This window comes from Rhipicephalus microplus, chromosome 9, assembly GCF_043290135.1.
Source record: "Rhipicephalus microplus isolate Deutch F79 chromosome 9, USDA_Rmic, whole genome shotgun sequence".
Lineage (NCBI taxonomy): Eukaryota > Metazoa > Arthropoda > Arachnida > Ixodida > Ixodidae > Rhipicephalus > Rhipicephalus microplus.
The window spans coordinates 45,659,856-45,686,150 of record NC_134708.1 but is presented as its reverse complement, the minus strand read 5'-3'; the positions used below and the strand labels follow the sequence as shown (position 1 = coordinate 45,686,150).

The 26,295-nt window shown below is 42.9% G+C and overlaps 1 long non-coding RNA gene across 2 annotated transcripts; it reads right to left on the bottom strand.

The window, feature by feature from the left end:
- Nucleotides 1-9,986: 9,986 nt before the first annotated feature.
- LOC142771711 (uncharacterized) lies at nucleotides 9,987-25,973 on the bottom strand. Of its 2 annotated transcripts, XR_012886092.1 has the most exons (5): nucleotides 25,571-25,973; nucleotides 24,922-25,041; nucleotides 24,688-24,838; nucleotides 18,147-18,273; nucleotides 10,099-10,120 (listed from the first exon to the last, which is right to left on the bottom strand). It is a non-coding gene; the product is annotated as an uncharacterized LOC142771711 (long non-coding RNA). The 2 variants fall into 2 exon arrangements; XR_012886091.1 differs by having other exon boundaries at nucleotides 9,987-18,273.
- Nucleotides 25,974-26,295: the final 322 nt, after the last annotated feature.

Sequence of the window (26,295 nt, the reverse complement as noted above, 5' to 3'; positions counted from 1 at the left end):
CGAGCAAGCCGAATGCCTCAACTACCAAAGGACATCATCCCCATCATCATTAAACCCAGAGAGTGTCTTAACATTGCTAGGGTTGGCCAAACGACAATCGCTGAAGCCATTTCGACTTCGGCAGGTATCAGCCCATTGGAACAGCAAGCAGACACGCTCTGCCCCAATATTAAACAGAATATGTTAGTGGCAAGCACTTCGAAGAGAGAAAATGCTAATCACTACGTGCACGTTAAAGAAATCCGCATCGCCAACAAGACCTATGAAGTTAGTGCCTACGAAGCAACACCACATTCTACATGCAAAGGCATCATTCGAGAGATTCCCGTGCAAGACGGTTCGGCGGATATTGGTGTGAAGATTGTACACGACCTCAATTCACTAGCCCTGGCTGCCAAGCGCATCGGAATAACCACCGCAGTGATCGTGGCCTTCGATGGACATCGCGTGCCCAATTTTGTGCAATACGTATTGGTGCTACTTCAATGTACACTATACTGTAGACAGATAGATATTTCTGCGTCTGCAGTCCACTCGGCCATCGAGCTCCAGGGTTCGAGACGCTCGAACCCTGAAGACGTAATCTGCCGAGGCTGCAGTGTGCCGAACCCAGAAAAGGAACACCGCTGAACACCAACATGCAAGCTTTGCGGATTAGCCCACCTCACTGCCGACAAGGAATGTAAAGAACGCTACCACATTCCATACGTGGTATGACGACGATGAGGGGAGCGAGCATACTCAACGCAACACAACAACCATCATGAAGCAACGAACGAGTTCAATGCGACCGCTGACGACGACTAAGCTTCGAAGCTTTCTACAGATGGCAGATCCGACAGCAGCCAATCCCGGTCCTTATACTGTACTCGTCCCAAGAACCACTCCATGCGTGCATCGAGGTCCCGGAGCCACCCTCGGACTCATTCCGACAGCGCGCGAATTGGGACCCCAACCAGATCTATACCGCGGGGCTACTCCAGGTCCCGTTCCAGTTCTCATCCAGGTTTCCGACCCGGGTCCTGCTCGGGATCCCACTCCAGTTCCGGGCCTCACGCCGGTTCTAGGCCTCACCCCAGTCACACCGGGGTCTCCCGTCAACGATTGCCGAGCCCATCAGCACCACCATCGCCAGGCAACACCAACAAGAATAAGCGGGAACTCTCACTCAAGCGGGGAAAAGGAAGCACTACATCACAGGTAGGGTCAGGTTCACTCCCAGAGCATGATACACACACCATATCTGAGATAGCTATTTTAAAGCACGAAAACGCGCCGATGAGAGAAACAATACGCCAACTCACGGTCGCAATTGCCGAACTGAAAAATGAAAGAAACGCATGCGCTGCTACGCCCACCACCGACAACGATGACATTGTAATCACCCTGTCGCAGCCACAACCCGTAAGCGCCGGTAATGACAACCGTGAGGGCGCACCCAAGAAAAGCGAGGTCGCCCTTGATCAGCCAGCTTTAAAGGCTTAGTTAGATGACATTAAGAGCACGCTATCGGCAATAAAGGAAAGCCTTGGCTTTCTTGGCAAAAGCATGGCTCTCGTGCAGTCTACCCTTGCGGCTCATGATAATCGGTTGGGCCAAGTGGAGCAATACCTCAATCACTTCGTCGCACCTGCCGTTGCTTCGGGTAAGCCGTTGTCGCAGCGTGCAGCCGTGCTCAGTCCACCACTTCACGTGGCCCTTATGCACCCACCGGGTGCTCAGGCCGACTCCTACATGCTTCAAGATGGCCAGGCCAAATGACGAGTTGCGAATCTGGCAATGGAACTGCAGAAGCTTCACCCACAAGACAGCCTTCTTGTAGCAATACCTCCGTAGCCACGAAGCGAAACCTCACATTATGCTGTTACAAAAGACCGTAGTACTAACCGCCAGGTTTTCCGGATGCCAGTGGTTGCCCCGTCCCTCGAGAGGACGTGGTAACGCCACCCTGGTCGCTGACAAGATTACCTGCACAGTGCACAGCCTCAATGTGCCCGAAATTGAACACGTTATGATCGAAATTCTCACTGGAAGCATATCACAACAAAGTGTGTGCATCCTCAATGTATAAAGTAGTCCCAGCCGTTATAAACTAAGGTTCACACGCTTGTTCCAGAAAATTGTCCGTCTTGTGGGTCCAAACCCGCTAGTGATTGCGGATGATTTTAACGCCACGCATAGCACCTGGGCTACACGTACGACACATCCAAAGGTAACGAGCTTTGGTAAAGTGCAAATAACGTGGACCTTATTCTCATTACGGACAAGGACTTTCCCACTTGCACCGGTATGTCAACGCAAAGAGACACTACGCCGGATCTCTGCTTCGTCAAGAATATCACGGACGCCCGCTGATCCAACCTCGCGGTAGATCTCGGTAGTGACCACTTCATATTGGCCGTACACCTCCCCACAGTCAGCAGGAAGACCAAGTCGTACACGTGGGTCGACTGGTACCTCCTTCATAAGACCCACGCAGAATGACCTCCTCCCGATACCACACCAAGCCTCGAGACCTGGACGGCTTAGTTCAAAGCTGACATCAACAAAGCAACCTAAACTATCAGTACGGATCTTTTAACAGAACAAATGGACAGTCGTCTTGCCTACCTACTCGAGGCCAAACAGTCTCCACTGGCCAGCTGGAAGGGCCAGTCGAGACTGGCCCTTCTAATGGGCCAGTGGAGATTGTATTTCAATCGAGGTTACGCAAACGCATATCTCAATTGAACAAGACCATGATGGATCACTGCCGTATCTTTTCAGAAAAGTAGTGGGACGAAGTTTGTAACTTGATTGATGGTCAGGTTCGTTGTGGGAAAACGTGAAACTTACTCACTCCTCAATGAAACGAACACCCACACGAATCAGCATCATTCGATCGTGATGGTACTTCATCAAGCTAAACGGACAGTATCACCGGAGAATGTTGTCAAGAACATCGTGGAGAAATATCTCCCGCTTCTCACGGGCCTTGTGACCCCTCACCCGATTACTCTGGTAGCAACAACACCAAATTAGATGCCGACTTTTTTACCGAAGATGTGCGCCAAACTCTCAATGAGCTCAATGGGCGCTCAGCCCCTGGCCCCGATAACATCATCAACAAGCTCCCACGCAACCTGGACAATCCTTCTGTCACTTACCTCACCGACACTATCAACGAAATATAGAGAAAGGGTGAGATACTCGATGCCTAAAAACTAGCTTACACGGTCCTCCTCCCCAAACCTGGAAAGGCGCCGAGCCCAGATCACATACGCCTCATCTCACATCGTGCGTGGGCAAGGTGGCTGAGCACGTCGCCCTCAACAGGGTTGGTCGATACCTCGAAGATAACGACTGCCTTCCGCACCACATAATTGGCTTCCGATCAGAATTATCCAATCAGAATGCCATGTTACTTTTAAAGCACCAAATTCTAGATGGCGGAAACACTCGAGACATTCGTGCGATACTCGGTCTCAATTCATAGAAGGCATTCAATACCATAATGCACTCGTCAATCTTGAAAGCGATCGCAGCCCTTGGCCTGAGGCATCGATTCGACTTTATCCACTCCTTTCTTACTCGACGCAGAGCAGTCCTCCGCGTGGAAGATCTATTGTTGAAAGAAGTAGAGCTCGGACAGCGAGGCACTCCTCAGGGATCCCTCCTCTCGGCGACCCTCTTCAACCTTGTAATAATTCGGCTTTCCGCACAACTTTCGAAAATTGACAGGCTAAACCACACCATCTATGCAAACGATGTAACCATATGGTGCTCCACAGGGTCAGATGGCTTATTCATTGAGTCCGCCCTACAAGAGGCCATCGACATTTCTGATTACTATTTCGACCACACTTGTCTCAGGTACTAACCCGCGAAGTCGAAGTTGTTGATATATTTGCCCAAACACCGGGGTGCCAAGCACAAAGGGTGGAACCCTCCGGCGGAACGCAATATCACCCTCCACACCAGAGATGGTCAAACATTCCCCAAGGTAGACACCATCAAGGTCCTCAACATGATCATTGAGTCCCGCGGAACCAACACCCGAACAGTACACAAGCTCAGAACTAAGACTAAGAATGCCATACGACTCGTACACAGAGTAGCCAATCGACACCATGGCTTCAAAGAAGATAACCTGCTGTGTCTTCTACATGCGTTTGTTTTGTGCCATTTTACCTAGGTTGCTGCTATACACAAATGGCTACGTGCTGAGCGTGATCAACTCAATGCGCTTATTCGCAAGGTGGTCAGACAAGCCCTTGGCCTTTCTATCATCACTCCAACGCATAAACTCCTCGAGCTAAGCATACATACCACGCTAGAAGAGACCGTCGAAGCTCAGCAACGCGTGCAATTGACTTGACTGACCACCACCAAAGAGGGCCGCCATATTCTGCGCGAGCTCGGCTTCTTCTCCTCGACGGCCAGGGATCCCTCAGAGTTGACTCTAATTCCCCGTGAAATCCCTTATGACAATGACTGGTCCTTATGACAATCACTGGTCTAGCGCATAGACATAGAAGCGGGCAACATCTCGTTCGTGGACACCGCTGCCTATCACATCAATCGAGCCTTGACAGCGGTTGCGGTATCATCCGCGCAGCAGATTCTTAACTCTGCCATAATCCTCACCCGAAACCCCGAAGTAGTGGAGCAAGTAGCTATAGCTATAGGTATGCTCAACAGCAAACGGAAACTCATCTACACCGACTCCAGACCCGCCATCAAAGCCTTTGAACGTGGAGTCATCCCCGACCAGGCGTTGCGTATCCTGCGCAGAGTGGACCCAAGTGCCCTGTAGCACCACACTGTCATCTGGTTCCCCGCTATCTCAACCAGGTGCCCCATTCAACCTCGACAAGATCGCCCATGATTCAGCGCACGCACTTACTGACCACGCCGCCACAGGGCAACCCCATCTCGCTGAGTTAGAGAGCAATCAGGATGCACCCAATACGTACAACGACATAACAAAGTAGTTTTGTCTTGAACGCCGAATTTTTCCACTCCCACATTCATAACTTGACAGACCACAGGTGCTAACCCTATGTCTATTACAGACACACACCCAAACCTTGCCAAGCTTGACGTTTATTATCCTGATGCATACCTTAGCGACACATGCCACTCGTGAGGACACACGGCGACACTCGAACACATGCTCTGGGAGTGTAGAACAATACCTCCCGACTCTACCTCAAGCAAATGGGAGAGGTCGCTCAGGAGCTCACTTCTCGCCGACCAGCAATGGGCCATCCAGCAGGCCCACGAAGAGGCCGCCAGGTATTCCCTGTCGGTCTCTACATAGGATACGCCCGCTACGCGCATCCTGCAGGACTGCAAATAAAGTTTTGCCATTCCATTTCATCATACATTATGTAAGCCAGTGTAGCTTTTTCATAATATGTCAAATATCGTCAATAGCTGCTTATGACACCTATAGAAGCTTTATTGAGATATTATATTCAATGTACCAAATATGATACATTGGGCTTTACAGGGCTAATGTATGGTTACATTGACATATTTTGGATAATTTTCATAATTTAATTGTAAAAAGTTGTACTTTTCTAGTCTAACATACTAGAAATGCATTTTTTAAATAGCCTTGCTTATGCCATACAAAACAACTAAAGAACAAAATCTAATAAGATTTCAAAAAAAAAAGTGGTTACATACCTTAAAGTGTACAGCTACTTTAGATTACTGAGAGAAATAGCATATATTATGTTATTAAATACAATGTATTGCGGGGTAGGATGGTGCATGAATAAATAAATATATCTTCAATTTCACTTTTGATCTACGATATTGGATATCCGAGTTTGGACTGTGTTTTTGCGTATATTGATACATGAGTGTCTTTCTTCAACAAAATTACAAAATGGCTTTGCAATGAAAACTATCTTTCCAAATTAGCAAATTTAATAGCAATTTGCAGAGGCTGTCTCATATTGGGTATGTTTTTTTTTTTACTATAGCAATGTGGCCAGGAAGGCCATTAAAGTTTGCTGCCATGTACAAAAAGAAAAATATCTACATAGGTTTCACAAAATACTATTAGGATGTGCAACATTTTTCTTTTTTTTTTTGAAACTCCTGGACATGTATGGGTATGATAACATGTTTAATAAAGGCAAGGACATACTGCGGCATCATTTGCCGGAATCTTCCTGAGATGTATAAATTGACATTATGCAGTGGTACCGACTATGCAAAGTGTTCGACAACTCCAAGAATTCAGGCTGTTCAGCCGTGGCGTTTTTCGCTTTGCAAGGGTTGTTTGCACTGTATTAGCTGCAAAACAATTTGAAGTATTTGCCAACAAATATTTTTAACGTGTCGTCATCACCACGTCACGCATTTTCGACGGAGCGCATGCGCATGGCGGCATGAATGCATAACGTTAAGAGGCACTTTGGCAAAAGATGAGTTTTGAAATTATTCTTGTAATGTGTAAATTGAAGCACTCCCACATTTTGTGCACGTTTACGTTTAGTGAGGCGAGCGCGATAGCATGCACTTCTCTCTTGCTTTTGCGCCGAAAGAGCACGGCCGGCAGGTAACGTTTCAATTTGTGGGGACTGCTCGGCACGATTCACGGCGACACCTCGCCCTTATTTTCAGAACAACATCGAGTGGTCAAAAGTGAACGATGCTTTGACACTGGTTTTATCACGCTCACGTTACATTTTATAAGCTGCTCCATGATATCTTTTGTTGCAATAACATTACTGTTCACAACCACCGCGGTTTGCGCAGCCTGCTACTTTCACCAGATTTATTGCCGGACGATTATACTTAACAATTATATTTCAGTAAACGGAACTTCACCCGTATATATTTTTGTCTCCTTAATACTCGCTTTCACTACCAAGCTTCTCTGTGCGGCGTGTATTTACTAATGTGATATGATGCAAGAACGTTGCAATAACTGCACGCTTAACTTGCTTGACAATTATTTACAATTACCGTATCTTATTTTCAGTGACTTTGCTGGCCCCTGGTATCAACCAATTCGTGTACCAGCAGCTCACCACATCTAGGCTGCCAACGGAAGGAAAGAAGCCCTAATACGCAATGCAAAAGAACTGCACAAGAACAAAATAATTCTTGCGGCCCCTTGCTACAGACAGCTGGAAAAAGCTTATCGGCCTGGTGTGAATCAGAAAAACAAATTACTAAGTGTACATTCCCGGAAATTCCAACGTTGTACTTACAGAAGATTTTAGCCTCAACAAAGCACACAAAATCTTTTTCGCAAAAGTGCGTGCTGCACACGCAATAATGAATTCAGTATTGCTATGCCATTCTCGGTTTTATGGAACATGCGTCTCGCTGCTTCTATGTTTTGGGAATGCAGGGAAACTCACACTAGGGTAAGAAGTAGAGACTGCACCATGAGTTCGTGTAACTACACAAGGGCCGAACAGAATGGTTGCTGCAATCTCAAGCTTCGGGAATCATTCTTTCCTGCCTAGTGTGAATAAAGGTAATAAACTCCTATGAGTTACAGATTCCTGAAGTACACTGTCGTACAAACCGAACATTTCTAAACTCCAATTTGGAACACAAAATCTTTGCGGACGACGAAAAAAGAAACAAAAGAGAAGTGGTCGCTCAGTGAGCTACACACTTGAGGACGAACGCCGATTCATTTCACCAATTCCAGTTTTATCAATCAAGTATATCACTACCCGGACATTTTGAAAGGGCTAAATCATGTTAGGCTCACTCGAAGGCATCCAACAAAGCGGTATTGAGTGGTCAACAAACATGTAGGTTAAAAAAAATGGCAGCATATCCACAGAGTGAATGATGGAGAGTGGGGCGAAGCATCCGCCCGTCCATTCGTTCTTGGTTCCGTCCGTCCATGCGTGCATCTGTGTGGCCGCCCGCGCGTACATCTGCCCACTCGTGCGTGCGTCTGTTCGTGCATCCACACGTCCATCTGTGCGTCCGTCCCTGCGTTCGTCCATGCATCCGCTCTTGCTTCAATCCGTCCATGCAGCCATCAGAGCGTCCGTCCACGCATCTGTCTGTGTGTCCGTTCATCCACCTATTTACACTCCAAGTACTACCATCTCACATCTTTTCATCATATATTCCTCATATAGAAGCACCGTCATCCAGCGGACATTCCAAGGACTGAACGAGAGGAGGCACACACACACTTTCTTACAGCTTGCGCTTCGTGTCTACTTCCCACCTTTAACCACCTCGAGTTCATGGTATATACTAGTGCACGGTATTCATGGCACTGCGGCCCGACGCTCGTTAAACCTTTCTAAAACCAAGGAGGTTACACCCAGCGAGTATAACGTAGCAACCCTTTCTTGTCAGATAGTGCTCAATGTACATGCCAATGGCTGTTAATTGGGAATGAGAGGCAGGAGAATTCGGCTTTTAGTTAACACGCACGCTGCGATTTTTTTATTGTTCAACAACGCACAGCAGAAATCTCCCACCGGCACCACCTTTGAGGTGAAAATTTAAGACTGCTTACTCAGTACGACTACTACTACTGCTACGAGGGACAAACGGGTGCCGCTTTAAGGAGCTTCGCCCCTAAAGATGCGCTGTCTCGGGGTTGAAAGCGAGTGTGCTGCACTCACGTGATGTCGTTTACTATGTCACAGCGACAGCAGCACCAGCCTCTGCAGCGGCTGCCCTCGATACTAATACCTTTCAGTATGATATGACCGTATGAGTGATATATATTTAAGTGTTCCCACGTATGAATGATTGTTTCAAATATATAAATGTAAATTTTTACCACCAGATTCCCAACTAAAAAAATCTGTACTAGTGTTTGCAAGGATTCTTTGTTATTTGCTTAATTACATTTATTGTAGCTTCTTCCAGACAAAACCTAGAATTAGCTTGCAGTATGTGTAAAATAAATAAAAACATAAAGATACCTAAACATTCTTGTTGTCAGACTGGTTCAAGCTACGAGACATTCAAATGATTCCCAAAACAAATTTGGGAGAAGGCTCACAAATCAAGTTCCTTATAATTAATTACATGTAGTTTCTAATTATTATGCAGTATTCTGACATCAAGAGAAACAAATCAAGGGGGACAAAAACAATAGCACCACCACCATAGCTGAATATGCAGATTATCAGACACGCAATTAAAAAAAGTATGGTCTTTAATCCTTTTTCCTCGCACCTTCCACGAGGCACAAAGTTTAAAACTAATGCATGTGGCCGCTCACCAGTTTTTCTCATCAGGAAATTGTTACCTAGAAAAAGTGCACGATAGTGTGGATACTTGCTTCTCAAGAAGGTGGCCTCTTCTTTGCACTTTTTTCTACCCCTCGTTTTTCGTCCCATGTATGCATGCCGTTATCACTTGCCAAACTAAGATAACTTCCAAACCCCAAACTCAAACTACTCTTTCTCTGTGTCTTCTAATCAACGAGCTCTCTTCAGCCTGATGTGCCTCCCCCTTACAGAAGGCAGTAAACCACTCACTTTTCACAGCTTCCTGTTTTTATGACGACAGGACATGTGGCCCACGAGGTACCGTTTCCGTGAAAAGGATGCATTGCAGAGGTCACAGGAAAAGGGACGCTCCCTTGTGTGGATGCGCACATGGTCCACAAGGCTCGCTTTCAGAGAGAACGATGCACTGCAGTGATCACAGGAAAAAGGACGCTCTCCTGTGTGGGTGCGCACGTGACACTTGAGGTTCGATCTGCATGAAAAAGACGCACTGCAGTGATCACAGGAAAAAGGACGCTCTCCTGTGTGGGTGCGCACGTGACACTTGAGGTTCGTTCTGCATGAAAAAGACGCACTGCAGTGATCACAGGAAAAAGGACGCACTCCTGTGTGGGTGCGCACATGGTTCACGAGGACCGTTTTCGTTGAGAAAGATGCACTGCATTGGTCACAGGAAAAGGGACGCTCTCCTGTGTGTGTACGAATGTGGTCTTTAAGATGGCTGCCTTGAACGAATGCAGCTGGACACAAGTGGCACTGGAAGGGCCGCTCGCCGGTGTGTTTGCAAAGGTGTCTTCGCATGTGTCCACTGTTCTTGGTAACATAGGTGCACTGTCGGCAGGAGTACAGTCCACCTTCTACGGACATGAGTGAATGGTCCTTCTCATGGGATGCTGCGCAAGAGATCATGCAAAAAGAACAGAAAGGGCATTGAAAACCATGTTACCTACATTGTCTGCAAGTGGACTACAGTACCAGGTAATAAAAGAATGTTGCTGCACTTGTAAATACAGTACATGATTACCTTTGCCTATTTAAACCATATGTTAGTGTAGAAGTAGCTGTGGAATGACAACACCTTTTACAACATTTCCCACCTATCTGTAAGCGAATGCTCGACCTAATATAATACATGCAAAAACCTGCAAATGCACATGGACCTGATTTAGATGGGATTCCAATACTATGCCTAAACTACCAAATGTCTTAATTGGATCTAAAACATTAGGCATTTATTGCACTTGTTTTGGCACATAGCTGTATAGCAACAGAATCCGTACCCTATTTCAACACATGAAGCATAAGAAACAAAATATGAGTGAAAGAGGTAAGTATAAAAGAAACTGGAAACTATGATAGAAGGGGAAAAATTGTTAGCAAGGAACCGAATGACATAACAATTTTCAACTAATGACATATTTATGTGATTTGCATAAAAAATTGGTTCTTCATGAGTACTAGTACTGTTCGTACACTTCCCATTAAGGTCTGTGTCCTGCTCAAGTGAAAGCTTAATTTACCACAAAATACAAAGTGAGCTATTCGCTGTATATTATTTCACACATTTACATGACCACACACAATTCTCACAACATATCCCACTTTTTCATAATTGTTAACAAAGCCCCGCCGCGGTGGTCTAGTGGCTAAGGTACTCGGCTGCTGACCCGCAGGGCGCGGGTTCGAATCCCGGCTGCGGCGGCTGCATTTCCGATGGAGGCGGAAATGTTGTAGGCCCGTGTGCTCAGATTTGGGTGCACGTTAAAGAACCCCAGGTGGTCTAAATTTCCGGAGCCCTCCACTACGGCGTCTCTCATAATCATATAGTGGTTTTGGGACGTTAAACCCCATATATCAATCAATAATTGTTAACAAATCCCACTCCATTTTAACAATAACCATACATCGATTCATGCTTAGAAGGCCCCCTTTTAATGCCAAAATGATCAACTGCCAAGGATATATGACGAAAAATTGCACTGAAGTCGTCACACTAAATGTGCTTTCGGCATCACCTGCGACAAAAGGTAAAGAAATGAATTATCAAAGCGAGAATTTACTTACTTCAAGGAGTTTCTAATGATTTTCAATGAGAGGGTATTACATAAGGGTGTGAGAAAAAATATATACAATGTAATAGATGCAAAGCAACCATAAAATTTTGCAAACAAGACAACACTTACTTAAGCATAATCAAAAAGGCAACACAATAACAGAACACTTTGGAAGTATTAAAAGAATATTTAAAAAGGTAATGTGATACAATAGAATAACATAATAATAGAGCACAAAATAAAAATGAAATGGGTTATTCAGAAGATACCAGAACACTGAACTTGGTTATCTTTTATCATTGAATTTTAAAACGTTGCTTTCTATTAGAAGACTCCAAGGCAGCTGGTTCCATTTAATGATGGTTTTTGGAATGAACGAATCAGCGAAGGGTGAAAGTACGGCAGGAAATGAGTTTGCAATAGTGAGAGTACAATCACGGCATAGAAACATGGCTAAGCGTTACTGAAAGAAGTCATCATAAAGCAATAGATGATGATAATACGTATGCAAAAGAGATAAGTGAGCAAGTTTACAGGAATGAGAAAGGTTATCAACACCAGCAGGAGCTTTTAAGGCAGTGACACAGTGAAACGAGAGTAGTCAGAGAAAATGAAGTGAGCAGCAGGTATCTGCAGAGATATTATGTTATCAATTATATACACTCAAACGTCGATATAACGAACCCAGATTTAATAAAAAATTGGTTATAACGAATAAATAAAAACAGTCTTGTAATAGGTGGCATTAGAAATGAATTTTTATAATAAATTCTTTAATATAAAAACTTAGTTTCATGTAAGATGCAACTATGAAATAACGACGTTTGAGTGTATGCTGGTACTGGGGTTCCACATGGCAGACACCTACTCAATTTTAGGGCACGTTAAGATAACACACGAAAGTTTTTACGCATGTGCAGGCACTGCAAGGCAGGGTTTAGCAGCTGCAAAATTGTAATCAATCTGGCAGTTCCAGGAAACGTCAGATCGGAGGTGAAGGTCCAGATACCTTTATAACGTGGCTGACATTGTACGAGTGTGATTAGATGTATATGTGGTAGGGAAGTGGCAAGAATTTCTAGTGAAGGAGACGAGTTTAGCCTTGCAGCGATTTAGCCTCATAGGCCATGATGAACGCCATAAATTGATGGATTCGAGGTCAAATTATAGGTATTGCTAGTCCTCTTCATCACTTCTGATGGCACGATACAGAACGATGTCATCAGCAAACAATCTAATGAAAATGGTGTGACATTTGGTGGTAAAAGAGAATAGAGAAACATTATAGCAAACATAAGTGGTTATTACTCAGCATGTGGCACTGTGAAAGGAGTAAATCAAGTTTGTCAATATTATTTCAATACTTTGTTGAGACCTATACAGAGACATACACAAAGGTTTTACAGAGGAAAGGCATATAGAAGCAACACCAGACTGCTACTATATTACTATTATTTACATATTGCAGTGAAATATCAAGGTGCCAACAGCAAGTATTAGAAATTGCAGTTACTTATTCACGAAACTGTTACTCATAGCGCATATAGGTAGGTAAAGATGTGTGTTAGTAAACACCTGGACTTCTGCTTTGTCAGGCAGGCACAACTTCTTTACACTAAAGCTTACACACATGCGCACACCACAATGAAACTATTACAGGTTTCCAAATTTTAATTGAATTACAGAGCAGAAACTGAATAGTCATTTTCACTTATTTCAATGCAAACGGTCCTTAATAGCAGTCCACAGACATGGCCACATCACTGTCACATTCTCATGTTCATAATGCATTAAGCTCCAGCAAATGTGCTAAATGGCAAATGATTTCCAAGAAGGTGCAAGTGCAATGCATTGTTGTCAATATTCAAAGCATAAAACTTATTTGCTTCTTTACAGAGGGGATAAGCACATCTGCAAAAGCACACAGAACACTGTTAAAGTCACTATGAAGAACACAGTTTGCTCAAACATACTTTTACTATTGGCATGAACTGGGCCTGGTCGTTAGAAATATATTATATACCATTACTACCATACCTGCACAAATATTCTTTCAGTAATTCGTAAGGTGAAACGATTTATAGTTTTGAAAAAAAAAAAGCTCTACGCATAGGCCAGCTCAACTCTCAGCACTTGAAGTTGTGAAAGAAATATTGAATTTAAAAACACTTGAGGCAGTACGATGCAGAAGCATAAAGGATATGAATGCCCAGTGAACCAAACCAATGTGCCAAGTATTATTTATCCCATTTAGCACACCATATGTGGGTGGACTATAATAAAAAAAGCTGCAGTGGCTAAATAATACTGGGAATATGAACCATAGATGCCATGAAACTGAATGGGTGTACCGGGTACATGTTTTTCAAGACAATTCATAGGTCTATTTTTTTTAGTTTCCATCAATAATGAAGTGGTGCATTATGAAGAGAACACACCTGTGATACTTCAACCAGTGCATAAAGACAATTCTATGCACTACAATTTCTTACATTGCTGTCCCTCTTTCCCATCTATTGTATTAACAAATGACCAGACAATTCAACGGTGACACTGCACGGCGGGCTGGCGAGTCATCACTACACAGCCAGGAATCCACATAAGTAGTTCGACGCAAAGGATCATTTAATCTACCAGAGGTCATTATATAATCCGGTTTGACTGTAGCACCAAAATACAAGCAATTGTGGAGCTTCATTTTGATTTGAATGTCTCATATTGTCTCCCACCTGCAATGAAGACTGGAATAGAGCTTTCTCAGATCTTAGTGGGGCTACTACTGCACAAGCATCTGTTTGCTCATTGTGGTCCTAGGGGACAGTACTGCACCCTAGGATGATCACACCTTTACTGAACAGTGTAACATTAAAAAAAAATGCAATTGTACACTTTGCTTACACGCCAGTGGAATCAATAAGGATAGATGCTATCTTAAATGGCGCTGAGAAGCAGCTGAGGACTTAACCGTATACGACATAATAAGGCATCACGAGTTCTCTTTCTTTCTTAAGAAGAAAAACTATCCAAAGTGAACAAGCTGCAAATATACAAATACTTCTACATCAACTGCATTGAACAATTTAGGAAACCCTGAGGTAAGCACAATAATGGCCAGACACCCAGTTGTTTCACTCAGTATGCACAAGGACAAAAGCAATGATAATTGTTAGTACTTAGCATCCCAAAACCGTATATAATTATGAAGGATGCTGCAGTGGAGGGCTCCAGAAATTTCAACCGCCTGGGTGCTTTAACGTGCAGCTGAATCCAAGTACATATTACTCAAGCATTCTCGTCTTCATAGACACTGTGGTCATGCGGCCAGGAATTGATCTTGCAGGCTTTGGGTCAGCGCTCAAGCCCTGTAACCAATAGACCAACATGTTGGGCAAGGCCAAAAAGAGGGCTAGTGCTTAAAAAAGTAAGGAATCACCGTTACAAGTCACCCATTGCTTGTGAATTACAACCAAAGTAATTATCCTTTACCAAGGCAACAGTGCAATTGTAGTTCAAAAGCAATGATTATGACAGACAATGAACCTAGGAAAAAGAATGTTTAGTTTAACAGAAACTCACCATGCTAAATGATGAGCTAAAGCACCATGTAGGGCCGTGTGTATGTTACATTGGTTGCACTAAGAGTGATCCCACCGCCCAAAATAAAGAGTTTTCAATATCATTCCTGTCCAGGACACTAGTAACATGCATTGCAAACACAAACAAGGTACAGTACTGTCTATTGTCAAAGTGTCAAAGGGAACACTGTAATGAGCACTTGTCATATTGAAGCCCCATAACTGCTGGTAGACGTAGAAAAATTATTCGTGCACGGCACTGGTCTATCAAAAGAAGTCAGAACAGTCAACCAGAAGTAGTCTGATACAAATATAAGCCACTATGCTTTTGCGAGAAAGCGAAATGCGGACTATGCACACGAAAGTGTTCTATTTAACAGTGATCCCCTCTGTACATGAACAACTATTTTCATAGCCCATTAAAACTGATAACGAAGCAAGCATGCAGAATATGTCGAACTTTCTGCACTTAACGAGCTGGTCCAACTGTGCCGCCGAATCATGGGCACACTAAGAATGCCTACAAAGACAAACAGACGAACCGTTCCACTGAAGCGCTATCCGCTGAAACTCACTTATCAAGCGGTGTCCAGGGCCACCTACCTCGTTGGCACAAAAGATACTTATCAGGTTATCACTTCTGGTGTAGCTGATACCCATGTTGCTGTTGACATTGTTATGTAACAGTAAACATGCAACTGTTTAACATGTATCTGTGTGTAAAACATCTTACATATCTTTAGCGTCATTTTGTAACTTATTTCTCAATGAAAAATTGCCACACAGTGACCCTCCCTCTGCATGCTTTGCATAACATCGATTCCTAAGGTGAATGGCATCTGCCAAATTTATTTGTGCAGGTGCATGGTGCAAGTCTATATTGCCTTCGCCGATGTTTTCATAATGAGGCAAAACAAATTCTTAAAGTGTATTTGCACTTGAAGAGTTCTAATCCATGCAATTATATACACTACGTGGGTCATTTCATTCGCTGGGACATCAAATTACTTTGGCCGTGAATCAACACAAACACAATCGGTTCTATTTTGGTACTGCTTAAATTACTTGAAACAGCAATGTGCATCTGCAGTCACTTTTATTTTGAAGAAATTGTATATTCACTCATTTTTGTTAGTAGATAGAACAGTGTACAAATGAACATATTCCGGCTAGAGGCACACTGCTCCACTGACTAATGTATGGACATACGAATTCAATAAAAACAATTCTCAAATCATTCAAAACCGCTCGTGTTGTCTGGGGTACCTCCTACTTTTTCTGAAGAGAAACTTTTATCCAGCCGCTGTATGATGTACATGCTGGAAACATACAGGACAGCACTGACAACATGACACTTAGTTACACCCCTTTTCTCCCAGACGACGCGTTAGACAAAAGTTGGTAACGGAGCAAGCCCTGGCCCCAGTGCTGCTTAACTATGGAGTTCCACAACAGGAGGGACACTGAGGACTAATATCAAGTTAATGTGCACTGTTCCCAATATTCCAAAAACCTTGTAGAGCAGCACAATTTTGCTTAAAAATTGCGCTTAAGAAATATAGCTCTATTTCAATGTTTTACTAACTTTCAATTTTTCGAACTACAGTATAATGGTAATTACTATCGCTTGGATGCCGTGCTGTTTCTAATCGAATGTGCATTTTCTTTTTTTTTTTGTCTTATCATCCTTTTTTTGCCATGAATCTACAATAATGTAACATATTCTATTTGTTTTGCTGTCTGCCAGGCTCTGCCACACCACTCACCAAATGGCTTTGGCAGGCCTAGCCACGTGTACTACTTTAGAATATAAATGATATTATTGCTATTATTTCCTTTCGTTGCACCAAAGCATTGCAACTACAGATGTTTTGTTGCTCAGTCAGGTGACAGACTGTAATAGGTTTTGACCCTTCCCCCTCATTGCTTGTCAACTGAAGCTGTTGCAGCTGTCAAGCTACTCCAGTGAGAGAGCTCAGGTAAGCTTGCATTGCAAATTTGTAATTTAATACAACACAATAACTGGAAGACCTGCACAAGAACGATGAAGACAGTGCAGTTACCAGTGTTCCTCCCAATCATCTTTCATCTTTAGAAGAGTTTAACTGGCCAAACACATATAGACTTTCCCTATTTTTAAACCTTCCATACCTACTTATCTATATAGTGCACCACAGCCCCTATGTGTAAGATGCCAAACTAGAACACATATCAGAAACACATTTTTCCAGGTTCAGCTTGAGATTTCATTTGACATATGTCATTATAGGTACGCTGCAACGCTTTGCGAACATGGTGAGAGAACACTATTAACCAGTAGTCAGCGCTTATGAGAACATGCAAGCCAAATGTTACAGCAATGCACGTGCCGAAGAATTTTCAATTATATTTCAAAGACACCTTAGCTACAGATCACTCACTCCGCTCTAGGCGAATTCCACAATACATTGGCTCGACTTTGTCATGAATGAAGAGGCACTGCCATTGGCTGATTTGAGCATTAGTGTGGTGCGCAATCAAAGCAGCCACTACATACTCCCGCCACGCTTTACGGTAGTAAAATAACACTAGAATTCAGCCTGTGATCACCCTGAAAGAGAGTTAACGGACTTAAAGAGAAAAAAAGGAAGGAAAGTGCTTAAGATCATTATGCATGCTCATAAAACTTTTCGAAAAACCTTTTGTTGTCACTATCCGTGTAGCCTTTAGAGTGCTTGACGGAATGAAAGAACAGAGAAAGCAGTCAATACATGGCACAACTTGCTGCAACCCACTCGGACCTTACACATATGAAACATATTTCTGGCAGTTGATTTGAAGCAATAAAGCAAAAGAAGGAAAAGCAGCTCACAGCAAATCAGGATTTGCAGTGAAAGGAATTGGTAGCAGTTACTTGGATTGTGATGTAATACCCAGTCTTTGACCTAGGACCACTAGCCAAGGAACTCAATCGAACAAGTGTACACACACACACACAAAAAAAAACATATTCACCGGCAAAAGTGTAAATATTAAGTAACTGTGACTAATTCAGTCTGTCATGTGCAGTGCTGTGCTAAATGCACGTATGAATTGGAAGTTTCTCGCCATGTTTAGTTAGTGGCTTGCTGGACGCCAATCCCTTGGAACGACGTGCCTCTGATGTCGTCAGCGTAAGCCAGCCCATGCCCTGACACGGCTGTTTTCCGCACCCGCGGCAGTACTGAGTACTGTAGTAGTAGCTTGGTAGCTCAGACAGTACACCACGGTCATGCCAGCCACTTGGAACAGTAGAAGGAAAAGCAGCTCACAGCAAATCAGGATTTGCAGCCACTTTTGATGGCGGCGGGAACCGTGGCACTCTGAGTGATCCCTGAGCCAGTGACCCAGCGGGCCTGCAGGCCTAGTTGTTGATTGCCCAGCAGTCAGGGGCAGCAGCTGGAACGACAGGACGTCAGCCAGTCTTTGGTGCAAGTCACCCAGTCGGATTCCAGAAATAGAACAGACCCCAAGGACGTCAACGAGTTCTCCAGACCAGACACCTAGCCGTGAACTGTCTCAAATGTTGCGCAGCCTCGAACATCGGCACGCGCTTTTTTGCCGACAGTGTGAGTGCTCCTCTTTTTTGTCTTCACCCTTCATTGAGCAGTTTCGGTTTCTTCCTTCAGCCCTATAGTACAGTGTGAAAGGCAGATGGACAGTGCTATGGCACATCACCTCGATGAAACTTTAGGTGCGCTATCACACAGAAGCAGGTCTTCACAGAATAATTGCACTTTGTCATTTTTTACGATAGGGAACACAAGAGCACACGGCCTCTGTTCTGCTGTAGCCGCCTACAGTACCACAAACTGCCAGTAAGAGGAAGCACGCCTGCTTTTGTTGATTTTGCTCACTGCGAGACTGAAGTGCGATTGTAATGTAGCAATGCCTGTGCAAGAACCACAACTAATTATTTTGCTTTCTCAATCAAGATACAAAAAGCGGATGTGGTTTGTCCGGCTGTCAGTTGATGGTGCTGTCAGAAATTGCCGCGAATTCCAGGCCACATGCTCAGTTGTTCCCTTTTATAAACATGCAGAGCTTACATCCTGGCAGAGCTTGTTTAAACCAGGGTGGCGAAGATAGATGTGTGGCCCCCATTTTCTTGACGTTCAGGGTATTGTACACAAAGGAGTGTCAACTGCTGAAATGCTATGCAACTTTGATCAATGTGACTGGCACAACAAAGTACAACATCGTACAGCGTATATTAGTGCTTGACCTCTGTTTTACGTGCCCTTTGCATACTGTTCTTGTAGGAAAGCCATTAAGTAAACCTTGAAAACAGTGAAATAACATCTCTATCTCAGTATATAGGCCAGCTGTCCTCGTGGCCTGTATTACTAGTCCTAGTTGGTATGTGAGACGAAAAATTTTTAAAAGCACGCAATTACATTATTAAATATTACCACAAAATTTATGTGAATCAGTCTAACAGTAAGTTAAGGAAAGCACCTTGGTGTCAAGCTAGCAGTTGTTAATTACAACATAGGATCTTCCAAAGCACTACTTTTTCTTTTAACTTCATTATAGAGCGGTCACAGCTAACCTGCATCTTCAGCGATCCTCAGGCAACATGCCACAGAGTATAGAAAGCATGCTTTATTATTCTCTTGATCGCTGTATGACACTATATTGTTACAATGGTTTATCACAGTGGGTCATAATGTATTTAGCCACTGTATGTAGACAACCAGATCAATTGATACCTCAATGCCACGGAGGAAGAAAAAAACACAATTATCACAAAGCCAGGGCAGTTGAAAACTCTGTATAGCGGCGCAGTGTGAACTATAGCAATTCGCTTTCCAAATTTGAGTCTACACAAGTTATGCAGTCTACACAATCTACACAAGTTATGCAGAGCACTTAATCTGTTATTGATCAGAATGACTACGTGACTCTGCAAAAAATTATCAATACCATTTCAGGGTTGAAATGAGCTGCATTTGTGGAGATAGCACGTCAGCTAAGAAAGAACACATCTGCATAGGTGAAAAGATGATAATAATAGAACTGATAAGTTATTGTGATTACTTCCCCTTCGTCATCTGAGGTTGTTCAGACTGCCCAGTCATCGGAATATGAATTCCCAGTCAAAATGTGAATTCAGCTTCTGCCACCATCCTTCGTTTGAGCAGTGTCGTTGATGACTATGCGCCATTGGCACAAAAAAAAAGTCATTTATTCATCTGTCAATGCAAAGCATAAAATCTTTGAAGGTCATTCAAAAAGTAAAGGCCATTTGGTTCCAAACAAGGAAATATTCATTAGCGAACGTTTTTATTGGTGGGCTTAGTTTAGCGAAAACCTACTTCACTTTTCAACAGAATCACTGCTAACTTTTTAACACTTTTTATATTGTCGCAGTAGTTTTTTTAGTCAATCTGCATAAGAAATCGCAACCTGGTAATTGAACCTGTTGCGAACGGTGATCTTGAATTTCTCATTCTCTTCAAGTTGTATCCCGAGTAAAGCTGCCACCTTTCCCGAAAAAAAAAAAAAAACGGCCCGTCAGCGGGGGGTCACAAAGTTGAGGTTGTGTGGAAAATAAACAAAGTTCATCTTAAATTTTAAAGATGCGATGACATTTATTGTACCCGCCTTCAAAATCAACATAATATGTCCATGTACATACAAACACATCATTGAGCAAGTCAATTAATTTCTATTGGCAAGCGCACAAATATCATGAGTCTTACAATGTTTGCACTCAAAATGAGCGTTAATTTATTACGTATGCTAAACAAAATATTTGCCTTCACGGTTTTCGGCAAACTAAAAAATTGGGTGCTAAATTTCATAGACACAACCTTCATTTCCGACAGAAACTTGCAGAAAATGGTGAATTTAATGCGTTTTTCACAAAGCGCCACGCCTTGAACTAGCGTGCCTTCAACTTACTCGAACGGCCGCGCCTGGAACAGGCGTGCCAACAATGCCATTCCGTCGCCCGTACCCCCTTGCACAGTACTTGTTACTGTGCTGCCCATTGTCTATCTCACCATACATGCTCTCAAAAAGTGCAGTGTCAGTACGATTAGCCTCAACCGCATTATGATATTTGACAACAAATTGGTGAGAAGCACATCGTGTTGAATAAAAAGAAATGACCCCGCACTGTTGTCCTAGGTATACCTGCCTATAACATTGTTCTCAATATTGTGTTTAGAATCCATGTTTTTACCTGTGCGTCCGATCTTTTTACGGCTAACTAGATCAACTTCCAGTTGTGGTAAGCAAGTGCATTCTGGGAAAGCACCATTTACAGGATCACGTTGAAAAGGAAACTTGGTTTACGTTTCAAAAGAGGTAAAAGGGTTGCAGTGACAGGCACTTTAATTGAGTAACAGTTGGCGAATAGTGAAAGCCCGAGTAAAACATTTCAGCAAGTCAACATTCTTGTGAAAGTTGTCACGGATTACAAGTTAAGGGAATTAGCTACCCTTGCCCTTGCTCGCCTACTGTAGATCAGCTGACACATGAGACCAAGGATGCCTGTTGGTGCTCCCAAAAGCACTCATTCGTAAAAAAGAAATCATGCACCAGTAAATAGGACTTGCAATACACTGCACATGACATATACACATACAATAGGGACATATCGAACACCAATAACACTATAGACAGCTGAGAAGTGCTGGAAGTCATGGTAGCAATGTTAAAAAAATAGGCGCTGAATAATCATTGCAGTCAAATCTGCCTAATGAAATGTTCTATGATGTTTATTCACAAAGTAAGGGCCATTTCCTAGTCTTTAAGTAGTTGCATGTCAGACTGGAGAGTTATGTGCACAGCACAATCTGCTACTTCTCAGCGAAAGTACTGAAGTGATTCTTCTGGCTCAATAGTCATCTGCTTGACGGGGAACGCAGACAACAATGTTAGCGAATATTGCTTCTCCAACCTGTTGTGGGTTGCACACTGTATTTACAATTTTTCATGAAAAGGAATCACTAGCTTTTCCAATTTACGAGGAGTTGTGCACAGTTCATGGATCAACTGTGAGGAGTGAAACAAGTGTCGGAACACGGCGTTGAGACTTTCGAAATGGCTTCACAAATGCACACAAATAAGAGTGAAGCACCACGCCAAGCATCAAGACCAACCAAACTGTTCAAGTGGACAGGATATTGCAATAGATTGAGGACTAACAGTTACTGGTCTGTAAAACAAAGTTCCCCTTGTTGGCCTCGCTACAATTTGTACAATTGTAGCCCATATGACCAGATATCACAAAGCTAGGTTCCAAAAATGCTTACCGACCAACTCAAACCCTAAAGGACATTAAGTGGATGAGCGTTTCTGAACTGCTACCAATAAAACCGGGATGATTTGTTTTCGCACACTGTTTGCACAAGTGACGACGCTTCAAAGTGTACGCAACTGCAGAAACAGCACAGTGGTGCCACCCCTCCTTTTCACAAAAGCCGAAAAAAATTCAAGCAATTAGCTTACTCCAGTTAAAGAATGATGGCTACCATTTTCTAAGTCACAGAGAGAATTTTTAGTGTTTAATTTCATAAAATGTGGGCCACATTTACAGCTGATATATACTGTGAAACACTCACCACAGTAATAAGTATAATAAATGTTGATGACGTCTTAAATTCTCATCCGGAATTGGCTTCCTACATGACAACATGCATCCTTGCACCACAATCAGAACCAATGAAAAGATCAAATATTTTGGCAGCGAACACTAATTGCTCGCCCTACTGTGCCAGCACCGTGTGATTATTTCTTCTTTCACTCGAAACAGTGGCTCTGGGTACGATTAGAAGACAGTGAGAAATTCACGATCACCGTTCACAACAGGTTCAATTACCAAGCGGCGATCTTTTATTCAGTTTGACTAAAGAAACTACTGCAACGGTACCAGAAGCACTAAGAAGTTAGCAGTGATTGTGTAGAAAAGTGAAGTAGGTTTTTGCTAAACTAAGCCCACCAATAAAAACTTCTGCTAATGAATATTTACTTGCTTGGAACCAAATGACCCTTATTTTTTGAATGATCTTCAAAGGTTTTATGCTTTGCATTGACAGATGAATAAATTAGGTTTTTTTTAACTGCCCAAACGATCAACAACGACAGAACCTGAATTCACATTTTTATTCTTGACTACTTTCTAACTGTCTGCCTCACTCTTAAAACGAGTATCATACAAAACTAGTCCTTTTGGCTACATATTTCACACCAATATCAAGGAAATAGCTGTTAGTAGACTTTCGAATTGTCAATATATGCAAACACTGGCCAACTTAGACTATAGCTACTGAGTGCACTCAGTCATTGTTCTGTTAAAAATTAACATACTTTTAAAAATCCCTAATTGTGCATTAGGTTTTTTGCATAGAACAAATAATATTACAGTAAAAATTCGTTATTCGAACTCGGTTAAGTAAAAGCGCACAGACCTGTGTATTTCTATTCGGTGAAATCTCTCGACAATTTGAACACATTGGTATCCACAACAGCTAATTCAAACTGGGAGCCCCTTGTTTTCGTTGGTGCTCGCACATGTCTGTCCAGAGTGATCGCAAAATTTTGCAAAAACAAACCAAACTAAATTAATTAGAGGAGGAAAACAACTGAACAGCAGCATTTCTCAGCAGATGAGATTTAGGACGCTGAACTGGAGCCCTTGGACAAGCTAGGAATGGTGGTCATGGAGTCTCACTGGAATAAATGCAAGCAAATGCAAATTACTGATTACATCCAATTTTGATTGCGTTACTCTGTCATGCAAACAAACATCTTTCGAAGCACAAATATTGACATACATTTAAACACTAAGGCTCACTGCTTGAGTGCATGTCGGTGCTTGTCTTTGGCGTACCATCAGCCTGATTACACCCACTGCAGGACAAAGGCCTCTCCCATGATCAGTTAATCAACCTAATCCTGATCTTTCTGCTGCCACGTTACACGTACAAACTGTTTATATCACTGGCCCACCTAACCTTCCGTACTCACTTCATGCATTTTCCTTCTCTGTGAGTTCAATCGTTACCCTTAACGACCAGCAGTTATTCAGCCTGCGTGCTACGTGCCCAGCCCATGTCCATTTCTTCTTCTTGATTTCAACTACAATATCCTTAACACCGATTTGTTCCCTGACCCACTCTGCTCTCTTCTAGTGTCGTAAGGTTACACGTATCATTTTCTTTTCCATCGCTCGCTGCGTCGTCCTCAATTTAAGCTGAACCCTTTTTGTAAGTCTCCAGGTTTCTGCTCCGTAGGTAAGTGCGGGCAAGACGCAGCTGTTATATACCTTCTTTTTGAGGGTTAGTGACAGATTATCATTCATGATTTGAAAGTGCTTGCCGAATGCGATCCAACCATTTTCATTGTTCCTTATTCTTTTAGGTATTTTACTCTCATGGTTCGGCTCTGTGATTGCTACCTCTGCAAAACATGTCTTGCTTAATGAAGGCTTGAGTTCTTGCACGGTTTTTTTTTTTAAACTTTGATAGTGTCTGTCCCAACATGCATGCGGTATCAGTAACTGTTTCAACACTACTATAGCTTGTACCTACCACTGTCTTGCAACAGTCTTTACATTCACAGCAATCTATACAAAATGTGAAAAAGAAGTGCTTCTAAATATGCACTACTACAAGCCCATTTGTTACCTAGTTATATGTGATACTCTATGCAAATTTGACACGTAGAGTGAAGTACAGTATGTGCAGCCCATGACAAGCACTGTTAAAGAGTTTTGAAGCCTACACATTTCCTGTAAACTCAGTAATTCATAAAGAAAGAAACAACAATCTGTGCATCCAACTTTGTACAGATTGAACATACCGTACGCTTTCAGTGTTTTTCAGTAAAAGGCTTCCGTTTGTCCAGCTGGCATATTGATGGCGCATGGGGTTGTCACTATGGCAACTGTATTGCTTCTTACGACTGGATGTGGGTAGCTTGAAAATCGATAGTCTCTCTTTAGTCCAGTTTTCTGAGAAGAAAAAAAAATGAGCAGGGTAAAATATAAATGGTTGAACAAATTATGTTCAATAAATAAAGTGTCTTCAACCATACCTTGCGAGGATTTTGGCTCATGAGCTTGCTTTCAGTGATGACCCATTCTCCGCTGACTTGAGATAGGTTCTGAGTGGTGAAGTATCCAAGCGTACACTGATATGAGCAGTTCCTTGGAGGCTGCGGTTGGGTTGTAAGAAAAAAAAAAGTTCTGATTACTCTGGTAGAAGGGTGAACGGATTTATGATGCATGACTAAAAAGAATGTATACGGGAACACTGCATATAAGAAAGGTAGTGTGGACATAGCGCTGCTGTTTTTGTGAATTTGTCTTGTGGATGGCATTACGTAAATTCGTTTTAGTGACGTTCTTCAGAGGACAAAGCTAGGTAATTCCCGAACTGGATGGACTATATAGTTCATGCAACTGTAGTGTGCTTCACTGCAAACTTACGAAAAATGTACAAATGCGTATATGTACTGAAGGTTCACTTGGCTCTACTATGTATTGAATTTACGAGCATATATTGCAGCAGACTCATTTTAAGCAGAAACAAGTAGTACTTATGCTGTAATCTGTGCTACAAATTTTATCAGTAAAGACATTTTCAGCGAATGTGACAACAATCTCAAACATTCACAAGGTGTGCATCTCATTAGCTGTATAAGTCGAAATAGTTTATGAAATGACAAAAACTGTAGCGCATACAAAAGAAAAGGGCCATGTTCAGATGCAAAGCAGCGCATTTTCACTCAACGGCGAACACGCCCACATTGTGCAAGATTACTCCGTCTTCGTAGGCAGTCTTCGCGCGATTTGCCGGCGTTGAGTTTTCACGCTGGAGGCTGCGCAGCCGAAGGTCGATGAAGCACAGCAGCTAACATGGTTCACAGCACGGAGGAAGGTGGTTCACAGCTTCTAGACACGTTCGCTTCGTCGTAGCGGCCCCTAAAGTCTGACTCACAAGCTCGCATTGATATATCAAAGCTGAATTGAAACGGAGCTTCGCAATGCCGATCGACAAAAAGTACAGCAGCTAACTGCGGAAGATTTGAACAAGAAACGCAATCGATGCCAATGGGCTGCTGCTTTTCGAGTGTCAGGCAAGGAGAACCCCTGGATTGGCAATCCTGGCCGCCACTATAGTGTACTAGAATTATACCGCCACCAACGGGAGCAAGTGAAGCCGCCAGCGGCCATATTGCTAGAGGAAAAACAGGGTCGAACCACCATTGACCGCAATGGAATACGCGCGTTGCGCACGTCGGTATGCAGTTCCACGATAAAAAAAAAAAAAAAAACGAGATGGAAACCACTTTCAGGTTACTCCAAAGAATAAATACATCTTCTTGTTTGTTAAACAAATTATTTCATGCACCCATTGTCAGCTACACGCTTTCAGATCAATCTGTTGTCGAGGGATGCTTCGCATA